The sequence below is a fragment of the Amia ocellicauda genome, chromosome 1 (genome assembly GCF_036373705.1).
Source record: "Amia ocellicauda isolate fAmiCal2 chromosome 1, fAmiCal2.hap1, whole genome shotgun sequence".
Classification (NCBI taxonomy): domain Eukaryota; kingdom Metazoa; phylum Chordata; class Actinopteri; order Amiiformes; family Amiidae; genus Amia; species Amia ocellicauda.
Genome location: NC_089850.1, coordinates 32,245,208 through 32,258,090, shown reverse-complemented (window position 1 = coordinate 32,258,090; position 12,883 = coordinate 32,245,208).

Sequence of the window (12,883 nt, the reverse complement as noted above, 5' to 3'; positions counted from 1 at the left end):
GCATAGATCAAAAAAGGCACTGACTATAAACCTGCTAGTGTGGAATCTGCTCTTTATCAGAAGTATAGAGTATCTGTTTCTGATGCAAGAGGTTGTCAGGTCTATTTCTGACTGGGGGCAATAAATAATCTGACCCTCAATTTAAATACCAGTTAAACAGAATAGGCTAATAAGGCTAAACTAACATCCTGCATGAAGAAGGAAATATATTTGAAAAACATATTTCATTTTACTTTTATGTGTATGTCATCTGTGATGGATTTAAGAAATGATGCATACAGTAATCTCACTAAGTGGTCACAAGTCAGAAATTTCAATTGCCAACATAAAAAGCAGAATCTTACTTTGCACAATATATATCAGTCAACACATTCACACATATTCCATCAAGTGCTCCTTAGAATTGTTCATTGAACATATGTTACATGAAACCAATCTTCACATTGCTCCCAGTGCACACAGATGTTACAAGTGGCAACTTCTGAAGGAAGCCCATATTGAGAGCTGACAAAAGGATAAAAGTAGCACCCGTTTTACAAAATAAAGAAATGTATCATGCATTGTGACAGAGACAAAAGTCAAAGTGGGACCACCATGGCTACATGAAGTCATTTGTCGAGTTTCAGATGTTAACTTGCACTGACACCTCAAATATCAAGTTAAATACAAAACAGGGATGTAAGAGTTGGAGGAACGCATCCCAATTCACCTATATTTTTGGTTGCTGACATAATGCACTGGTTAAAAAACACACATCTGTTAACGTGTAGAATTCTTTTGAAGTAAACACATGGTATTGTAGATATATCAATACATATATATGCACACTCATCTCTGAAATTATGACATCAAATAAAGCAAGATTATTCAAAGCCATATGCCAAGGTTTCCCAGATATCCAATACTGAAACTTATACTTGGCATGCTATCATCATTTACTCAGTGGTTTCAAGCACACACCACAATGTGAGGAACTCATGCCCTGTATTCTTACATCTTGTCTTCAGCCTGTGATATAGGTGTGAGGCCCCAGGCAGGTGGAAAAGGAGACTTTCTTCAGATGTGTTTTGATTAAATTATAGAAACAAAATATTATTTTATTCATATTACTAATTGGAACTTACTTACCTTTAACACAGTAAAATCATGCAGCACAGAATGTAGAAATCCTGCAGGAGTTGGAGTATAAAGTCTTTGTAGATTCCTGAAAGAACTTCATCAGGAATTCTTATTTTCCTCTCAAAGCCTTACATGATCTATGGGGTTGATCAAGTCTAGAATAATATTTACATTAAACCTAGTTCTCTCTCACTATTGTCATTACAAAATATCTAGTCACAGCTGGAATATTGAACTAATTTAGAGCGTTTGTAAGCTGATAAACTGATATCTTCCAGAGCAGGCTCCTTACTCAAAAGCTTGTCCGTTTGTCATTAGTCTTGCAATACTATAAATAGTAAATAAATAGTTCAATAAATGCATTCATATACTGATAATTGTAAGAAATTAGTTTCCACATAATTCCTGATTTATGAGTTCAGCCAGATAGTTGTAAAATAAAAATGTGTTTAAACAAATTCATCAAAATACTTTTCATTTTGTATAGACTTATAGAGGATACTTAATGTATAAATGTGCTATCCACCCAGCTTTTGAGTATTTAAAACATCTATTAGCCGACTTTTGAGAGTCAGCGATTTGCAGCCATTTGCTTTCAGCAATTGTGTTAAGCTAACGAAATGCTAAATTCAAATTCCTTCAAACTGGACACACAGAATGAAAAAGGCATCCATGCATTTGTGTGACTCTGGGTGAGTAAGAAATCAGGCTAATATGCAAAAATACTGAAGTATCCCTTTAAGCACATATCCCAGTCTGTGACTAAAAGGTTAAAGGAGTTCATAATTAATATTCTTCACAATTTCCAGACTGCAGTCCAATAGAACAGAAGAAAGCCATTCACAAGTGCAGACTGCATAACCTGGGGGAACTGGACATGTGTTCTGTGTTGAGGAGTACTTAACAATAATAAAAGGCTTCACAAAGTGTCTTGTTAGTTATCAAAGCTGAAAAAGGATCCACAAAATATTTAATTGTTTATTTGATCTGCCTTTTTATAACCACAAAGTACAAATCTATACCCTGATATGGTTAAAGCCACTTTATACTATTTATAAATCAAAACACTATAGGGTACAACTTTGTAATTTGCCATCCTTAGGTGGGTACGGTGCGGTGCGGTGCGGCCCCCCCAAACCCAAGCATTCAAACAATTGAAGTTAATAAATGTTCCCTAACAGAAATGTATAGGAAATAAAAAGGTATGTGCATATATTGATCATATATTGATCTGTAAATCTGTACATTAAAGACATAGAGTTGTTAAATAATATAAAATAATATAGAATATATAAAATAATATAGATAATATTCAGTTATGTGCTGACACCTTTCAGATTAAATTCAATGTGCAAGGTATTACATGCAGGTAATAAAACTGTCCACTATAATTACACTATAGGAGGAATAGAACTGAAAGAAGTAACGCATGAGAAAGACCTAGGAGTCTATGTGGACTCTTCACTTTCCCCATCCAAACAATGTGGGGAAGTAATAAAAAAAAGCTAACAAAATGCTAAACAAGGGCAGTAATATTAAGACTGTACAATTCACTAGTTAGACCTCATCTGGATACTGTGTACAGTTCTGGGCTCCACAGTTCAAGAAAGATAAAGATATCACTGCTCTAGGAGAACCACCAGACGTATTCCAGGTCTGAAGGGAATGTCCTACTGAGAGACTGAGGGAACTGAACCTTTTCACCCTGGAACAGAGGAGACTACGTGGGGACTTGATTCAAGTCTTCAAAATCATGAAAGGCAACGACCACATCAAAGCAGAGGAGCTTTTCCAGATCAGCAGGGACACACGCACCCGGGGACACAAATGGAAATTGGGCTTCAAGGCATTCAAGATGGAAAATGGGAGACACAGAGAATAGTCACAATCTGGAACAAACTCCCCAGCGATGTCGTTTGGGAACATTTAAAAATAGACTGGATAGGATCCTTGGATCACTCAGTTATTAATGGACACCAAACGAGCATGATGGGTTGAATGGCCTCCTCTCATTTGGACACTTTCTTATGTTCTTATGTAAATGTTGTCAATATTAGAACATTACTATGAGATATGTTCCCTAGGTGTGTACAATGACAAAATATAATGATTTAAATTGAGGCTAACACACTTAAATTGTTAAATAATAATAAGGGGTTCAAGAGGGATTCATTTTGAGGAAATGAGATCCAATGTGAAGACAGGATCTCACTCTGAATCAACATTCAGCCTTCAGAGAAAGTTCTGATTTCTGTGATGTGGTGCGGATGATGGATGCAGGCTTTTTCAGAGATCTATACCATCTGAATTGTATGCCTGCCAAAGTATTATACAGAATGAATGAAACTATGACAAATCCAAATAAATCTTGGCTGTGTTATTAAAATGTTTTGTTTGTTTGTCGTTGATTGTTTTTGTCAATCAGAACTGACAACCAGCCAATTATAATTTGTTCGTTGTGTATATTAGTTGTATGTATGTTTTTAGTTTTTTTTCCTCTATCGTAAACAAATCCACATTATCCACATTAAACAAACTTCCACAAAAAATGAACCAGAGTATTGCATTTTCAAAAAACACAAAATTTGAATATACCATAAACATAAAATATACAGCTTCTCCAACCTCCACCTCCATATCTCCTGTTGGTGTACTTGGTGGGACCATGACATCAATTTTGATTGGTCCTGTGCTCATTCCTGAACATACTGATAATCACATTACAAAATGGCCTCCAGATTTTTTTTCTTCACATATTTGGTTTCATTCCCTTTCCTGATGAAAGCCTTAGGGAAAGGTATAAAAATAGAGAGTCATAAATTTCCCAAACAGCGAGTTTGTGTTTTCTCCCTGATATGAATAGTGCAGGAGTTGGATTAAATGCATTTTACTGTAGACATTTCCCCTGGCTAAATGAGGAGTCAATCAAAGCTATTGATGTCATAAGCACCAGCTGTATGTGGAATTTATTCTGTCATGCATCAGAAGGAATAGAAGTCATTTCAGATGGGTGGCTACTTCAAAGGGATATTTTTGCCTTTTGCATTAGTGCTATTTTTTTTCATGTGTTTTTATTTTTGTGTTCCTGTTTTTCTGTTGGCAGCTATTTAGACTACCCTCCTCCACAGATTTTGTAAAGGTCACAGATTTGCAGGTGGGGATTCTTATGCATGAGGGACTCAAATACACCTGTGATGACATGCTGGCCTGGGGATACCATGGCTTGTGTTGAATCTTCCTTTCTTACTTGTCTTTCAGTAGTGTGACTATACAACTCAATAGTCATTGGGATTGTAAAATCACCTGGCACAGTAATAATAATTCAAAAATGTCTTTATTACTTATTTATATAACTTGTTACATATGATTATTACTACTTATCCATTGTTATTAAGTATTTTGTTTATTCTACACTTATTATTATAATCACATCACTGTCTGTTTTTTAATTACTAATAAATTATATATAAAACCTAAAAAAGGGAAGAGAAGGTTATACTGTCTGTATCAATCTCATAGTAATTTCTGGCAGAAAACAAAAATAATTACCAATAACTGCATACGACATACAATCTAGAAGGAAGATCAGGCCCCTGTATTTAATTTATTTTTCTCTTAGACTCACACTTTTTCTTTACATAGTTACTAATGGCTTTCTTTTCTACATGTCAATACCTGTTTTCTTCAATTGTGGACAGGTCCTTGCATCACAGGAGAAATTAAAGTATGCTATGTAAAATCTATATCAAAGCATTTTATGCCAAACAGTGTCATGTAGCTGAAACTAAAAAAGGTACATCTTTTTGGATCTTTGTATGGAAACTGGTTACAGTATTTTGGCACTTGAATGATAGCAACACAAGTCTGAGAAAGAGTTTGGCATATCTTCAGTTTATATCAGTATCGTGTTTAAACCATATTCTAAAAGAAGTTTGTCTATGAATAGAGGAATGAAGATCCAATTTAGGATTAAAAGAAAACAACTTTGAGGACACAGCACTTGAGGGATCACTGGAAGTAGTTGCAGAACTGTTCCAGAATATAATCAGCCAAGAACGATAAGATGGATTCGATGTGACAATGTGCTAAATATTGTATAATTTGTACGGAATTCTTTAAAACTTGATTTTATGTGCCTGCTAGCAAAAAATAACACTATTACTCATACTTCACTGTAACTATTTTGGGGAGGTAATTATTAATAACAAAAGGGGCCTTTATCAACTCCTGCCTCAAAGTAAAGTGTAAGTATTCTTTCTTGGCCCTTTTCCACCAAGACATATGTGCTATAAACATATGGTAGAGGCATTCCAACTGTCAAGTGGAACAGTTTTTCTGCCATATCGACAGTTGAAAAACGACTAAACGCAAGGACTTCTTGTTCGGTGAAAATAAGCAAAAGTACTATATGACAGCCTCTGGGTAGGTTTAGAATAGAGTAAATATTGATGGTTGCTGTTCAGCGTTTTCAATGGTATTTGCATATAAACACTGTTATTTACTTAATTAGTGCTGTATCTATCATTACTGTGATTATTTGCTTAACTTGTGAAATATTGAATTTTAAATTGGCCTTTGCAAATATAAGCTGTTACTAGAGATGGTTATTTTTGAATATGATAAAGCACAATGTTTATATATTCCAATGATCAAAGCAGGAACTTATATCATTCCACAATTTGTAGTCACAATTTTTTTTTAATTAAATGGACATCATAAAATATCATAAAATAAATGAGTAATGTAGTTGTGGCAATAGTAATTGAAGTAGTAGCTTTGCTTTTTTTTTTTTCGGCAACCACCAACCTAAGATTTAGTGATTAATAAAACATGTTGGACGTTTGTAGTTGCTGTTTTCGTTCAGCATCACAAGCATCTCCTGCTCAAGTGTCCAAAACATGTGAATTCTAACTAAATTGTTGATTATTTATGAGATCATTATGTTCCCCTAGTAAATAGCATGATCACGCATGCCTCTGTTGATGAGAAAGATCCCCAGACAGAGAAGTCAGTGGCACGGTCAGTATTCAGGAGAAACATTAAATACGGGAAAATCCAGCTCCTTCCAGATCCTGAAAAAAAAAGCATGACAGCTTGTAAACACATAGAATTAAATGATCACGTGGGGATAAAATTAAAGATATAATAAAATCAACATGGGGCTTCAAGCTGTTTTTTTTTAATATTTCAATTTTTTTATAATACTTTCTCCCTCCTGAAACATTTATGTCCTATGGTAAAATATGTTTGGTAGTTTCGTTTGATTTAATATTCCAATATATCTTGTGCTCATCACTCAGTGATCTCTATGTCCAAGTTATTCACTTATCTGAAATCCCCTTTTATAATTTAGGATGACTTTACATTTTCTTCATCTTGGTGAGATAATTTATATTAAGGTTCCAAGGTGTCAGAAAAGAGGTCACAATTAATAATCTTTTAATTAAAGCAGGCAGAAACATGTATCTTATCAGTACATCATGTGCAGTATGGCCAGTAATAAAAGCTGCAAATAAAAAAGGAATTTGTCTTGAATATCTGCCAAATTGTAGTTTTTCAACTAGTATTTAATTAATGAAAAGCTCTACGAAATAATATAAAGGTTCATAGAATAATATAAATTAATCTATGTGTATACCAAAGGTGTAACAGCTATACAGTAGGGAATACCTGGATACTCCATTTACTGTTAATTTAGCACTAAAATAATCTCTGTATTAGTTAAAACACAAAACTCTTTCACATAGTTTTGAAGGATAATCAATTGAAAGTCAATCAAAATACATTTTAAATCTTCATATCCTTAAGTGAGAGCAAGGGTCACATAGATTAGTATACTTCACTACGAGATCCTTCCATTGGACGCCATGGTGGGGACCTAGAAGTGTTAGCACAGTTTCATTCAGTAGGGGTTGTTCTGGTTATCCACAAGATCCTCATACATGTCCATGATGATTTGTGAAGGAGAAAGTTGTGAAATAGGAAAATTACAGAGAATAAAAAGGATCGAAACAAGCTGCCAGGGGGAATTTTGTTCAGTCACTCATCTATTTTACTAATTTCACAACAAACATAACAATTGTCTTATTATTTTAGAACATTTTAGATAGGCTTCCTCTTAATATGTCAAAATAAGTAATTATTGACAAGCTATTTCATTTTTTATAAGGCCTTACATTAGTAACTGGTTCATCATTCATTCTATATGTAGAATAATACATTTCACAAATGAATGTAACAATATGGTACTAGAAGATAATATGGGCTATTTGATAAACTGTTGTGGATGCCTCCCTTAAACAGTCCCTTCTGTGTTAAAATATTTCAAGATCAGGCCTAGATTAGTTTTGCTAGCTTTTACAAATAACAAATTGTAAACACAGAAACTGATAAAAGGCTGAGGGAGGACATTTGGACTGAAACTATACAACACTGAAAATGCTTTTTTTTTCTCTTTATTGTATTAAAGATGCCCCAGTACTAACAACACACAACATTTATTTATTTATTTATTCATTCACTTCAATCATTCGTCAAACAAGTACATGACCTCGTATCTTCAGAGGTAAAATGTATAATTGTAAGGATTGCAGCTAGAAAGTATGTTTGACACGATGTTTGTAATTTATTTTTTTACATGAGCCAAATTGGCCTGTCAGTGGTAATCCCGTATAGGATAAGCAAGTTGCTTAACTAGAATCTCTGGCCTAAACAAAGTACAGGGATATACAGGGAGATTCAGAAGTTGTGCAACTTTATCAGATGGCTGGAAAAACTGAAAACTGAGTTATAATATACAGACTACAATTATGGCAGTGAAATGCTAAGCAACCAAAGAACAAAACTATCCAAAATTGAATTACTGTTGGAAACAATCCCCATTCAGTATCAAGCAAGCATGAATTTGTTTATGCCAGTGAATCCTGACACTGCAATGGATCAATCAGAGTAAATAGAAACAGACTGCTTAAGCTCACTTAGGACAGCTCAGAACTAAAGGTTTGCTACTGTAATCCAATGGCTTCTGGTGTCACTAAGGATAAAACAGAAATGAAAGATCTGCTGGCTGTAGAGACAATGCAATGAGAGCTGTTCTATCTATCCATCATCCCACTCTTCTTTATCTAATCCAGATTTGACACGTACAGAATAATGCTAAACAGAACGCTCAAACAGAAACTTTCTCACAATCAGCACATGCATGGTCATCAGAGAACCGTGATATTGAACAGGACAAACATTTTGGCTGCAGGTAAAATAAAAAGAAAGACAAATGCACTCAATAACTGCATTGTTGTGGAGAGCAAACCACATCACTATGAAGGGAGTGGATTGTATGTGTTCTAAAGTTACATGGGGGTTTTCCAAAGACCGAATACCAGAAAACCATGTATGTGGTGAAAAATGATCCAATCTGAAACATGGTGACATGGTGGCATCGATAGCCTCTTTTTTCATTGGTAGATGGATGCTGATAATAAAATGAGAAGCTTAGGCATCACACTGTCATCAGCTGAACCAAAGGAAGGTATTTAGAACCATTTACAAGTTTATGTCCATTACTTATTGGATAGATTTCAGCCCACATATTGAACTATCCGTTAAAGACAACGCAAAACTAAGGAGCAAAGATATCTCTCCATTAAATATTTAGAGTGACCTATATATAGAAAATAATTGATGGGAATAAGCTGTACCATGCACATTCAGGACTTTTGAAAGGATGGGACTTTTGTGGGCAGACTGGGAGGAAGGGGAGTTTATTTAAATCATTATATCCTTCCAGTGGGGCCAGATGATAACAATAAGGCCACACAATTCCCTTTTGTCAACAACTCACTGGAGTTATTCATGGCTGACTCCAATTAACTGTTCGGTGCGGGGGAGAGATGTACAGGCCTGACATTATAACCTGCGAAGGAGTCTCTGCATGGACAGGCGCTTTTGCAACACATCACCATATAAACACAGGCTAATGTTTCCCACATGCACACCTGAGGAGTATCAGAACTGACAGCTGTTTAAATTTCCACAGGAATTAATGATGCTTTAAGAGGCAGGCTTATCTAGGTTTGGCTAGGCCTGAGATTTGTGGAAAAAACACTGAGGGGGCAAACTGTTTATAATTGCTGGTAAGTGCCTCAATGTATGGGTTCATCACGGACGCTTTATTGGCACAGTATCTTTTATTAATGTTTATCTTGGCACTGAACTGCTCGTCTCCAGGGTGCCTACTGAACATATTAAACTCGCAGGCCATGATAGGTTTTTACTTATCTCCAGGCCACGGTCAGTTTAAAAATGCTTACAGTTGTGCTCTCAATGCAGTGCATTCAGAGAAGGAACTTGTGTATCTACAAGATAAAATGAATTGTGCATCTCGAAACCCCACTCCTCATTACAGTTCCTATGACTCAAATTGTCAAAATGATAGAAGGCCCCATGCTTGCACAGACAGGGAAGACTAGGAAATGATGCCAAGGTTTGCTAGTAGGTCATCTTTAAGCTCAGAGCAAACTATGGGTGGTGATTTCTTTGTTTTATTTTTCTAAATTTACAGACAATCTAAACGTTTTAAAGTCATTAATTAATGTCAAATAATTAATCTTATTTATATCAAGGAGGGATAAAACTAAAGAGTAACAGGCACCTTACTAAGGATATAAACTATAGCATAACCAAGATACATTATCATTTAAATACGGAGAGAGGGAATTAATATTTTTGAATGAAGTTATCTGGTAGCAAGTAGATTGAGTGGCCTGACTGACCTAGGGCAAAACCTGTTTAAAGTAAGACATATTGTTGATAATGTTTCTCTTTGCTGGTCCTCAGTTTTCAATACATGTAGGCTCTACATTATTTAGCCATGTCAAACACTTACTTTAGGTTTATTGTTACAAAGTAAGGAACTTTACTCCACCATGGCAAGCCAAGTTATCATTTAGAGATATATTCAATTGCATTTCAAGATCCATCCATCCATCTTTGAAACTGCTTAATCTGGTGAGGGTCATGGGGAAGCCAGAGCAGGCATAGGACACAAGGCAGGAACACACCCAGGACGGCACACCAGTCTATCACTGGGCAGCACACACAGACACACAGGGCAATTTAGAGTGACCAATCAACCTAACCCGCATGTCTATGGATGGTGGGAAGAAACTGGAGTGCCCATGCGGACACAGGGAGAACATGCAAACTCCACCCTGACAGGCCCCACGAGCCGGGACCCCACAGCTGTGAGGTAGCAGCGCTTACCACCATGCCAACATGCCACCATGCCACCCTGCATTTTAAGATAGCTTTACATATTTAGAGATATCTTTAAATATTTAATATCAAAAATATTTTTAGATATCTTTAAATGTTTTAATGCACTTTAAAATACGATTTCTGCAATTAATTTAGATATCTGCTCTCATCACTTAAAGATATCTGATATACATCTACAAATGACTTCAAATATTTTAACATATCTTGAATTGCAATTGAAGATATCTGAAAATTATAAATTTGCATGCCAAACTTCACTTTGTTATTTATTCATACATTTTTGCACCCCTCCAGTTCCTTTTCAAACAATAGACGAGTCCTGAAAACACAGCAATTGGTACATATGATGCTTTCCAATCCAGCCAGTTGTGTAAGACCTGAAAAACATGAATACATGTCATATTAAACAAATATTGATGGAAAAGGGTAAATATGTATTGCAGGATGAAGACTAAAACAACAGCTAGATCTTCCATATAATCTCGTATAATATTTCCATCTATTTTCATTTCTGCAGATCTCTGCATATGCTATAAGGTCTCATCAGTCAGACTCTTTAAAACATAAAGCTTTTTTATAAAAAAAATTTAAATCACCCACTGTTCATTACATGTTTTTAATTTTGAACTTAATAAATACCAATAAATGTCTTGACACAAAGTCATGTATAAACCTTTCACACTCAAGTCAGAGCAAAGTATTAGTGGAGTAGTTAACTGACAAGTTAACTCTACATGTAGAATCTGTCAAATAAATAATTTGCATTGAGTGCATTTAGTATTTATTGTCTTAATTAGTAGAAAGATAATTACATTTACATTAATGTAAATGTTCATAGCACTTTCCAAGCAATAAATACATAAATAAAGTAATTGAGAAAAAAGTACATGAAGTACCTGATACATGAAGTACCTGAGATTGTATTACTGGTTCAGGCTGTAAACCAAATGGCTCAAACCACATGGTAATTTGTTAAGTCCTCCTTGGCAATATTTCACTCCCTTGAAACCACAACACTTTCTGTTAATTAATTTTTCAGGCATAAAACTCAAAGAACTATTCCAAAGCAATTTGTTTCCAATTATAGTCTTGTATTGGAAATCACCCGTGACAGGCATTGTTTGTACTGCAGTTTATTTTACTCAATGTCAATTCAGGTTCGGTGAACCTTTAAAACTATGAGTTCTTTTTTAAAGATGTTAGCCACAGTTAAAAAAAAAGAAAAAAAAATCACAGTTAAAATGTTAAGTCCTAAAATTGGTTTCCATTACTTCCAGATTGTTCCAGGTCACATGTCCTAGGGATAAAATTCTTTGTTTTCTACACAAAATACCATAGAAGAAATAATTTGACACATAATCAGATATAAAAATATAATTTTCAGTCATTAAATTAATACAATAGTTAGGTATGCATTCTATTAGTCATGGCTGAATGCTAAGGCACACAGCATAGCCTAGAAACGATAATGCAGGATGACACTAGTATTTTACTTATAGCATGTGTGTTCAAATATCAAACTTTAAATGGATAAAATGTTATGAGCACACAAAAGATGTGTAAAATTTAGAATTGCTGTTTGGGAGTTACAGTGAAAATGCAAATCACTCTTATTCAAGCATGTAGTCTGACTGGGTTCACAGCCTCTGACTTAAACTGACTTCTACTATGGCTCACCAGCAAACTCACTAAGATCAACTGCACAACACAAGGTCCGATTTCTTCAACCTTAGACCAAGCTAATGTGGTAATTGATAAAGTCACCAGTCAGCCACTACTGAGCATCTACCTGCTTCTTCATCTTTGCCTTGAACATGGCAACTGACAGGCATACCTACAAAACCTGGGATCTGCCACTGTGCTACAAAAATGTCCATTTGTGAAATCCCCAGAAACCTTTGCAACTGCAAATATTTATAAATTTTAGGTCCTAGAATTGCCCAGTCAATCAATCAGATCAATCAACCAGTCGTTGACAATGCTGTGATTCAGTAATCCAAGACAAATGCTGGTAGCAAGTATAACTCAGACGGTTAACAAATTAAAACAAATATGACTGAAAAACACTGCAGTTGCAGCAAAACTCATACAGTTGATCAAACATCCATCCATCCATCCATCCATTTTTGAAACCGCTTATCCTGGTGAGGGTCACAGGTTGATCAAACATATTAAAACTCAATAATAAATCCTTGGTTACACAGCATTATCTATAACTCGTGTTTTTTTTGTTTGTTCATTGTGATGTTTATGATTACATTTTATGTTTTGTGTACAAGAACTTTCATATTTCACATTTCACACTGCTCAGGGAAATTCCAAGATAAAACTTTCTTGATGCTTGCATCCCATCAATTTGGTCCATCACCGTCCCTGAACTTCTCTTAAAAAAAAAAAAGACAGTTTTTCACCTGTTGGTTTTTTGTTATTCCAAATACACCCTTAAACAGGACTGTGCATTTAAACAGCATTGATCTGTTTCATATGC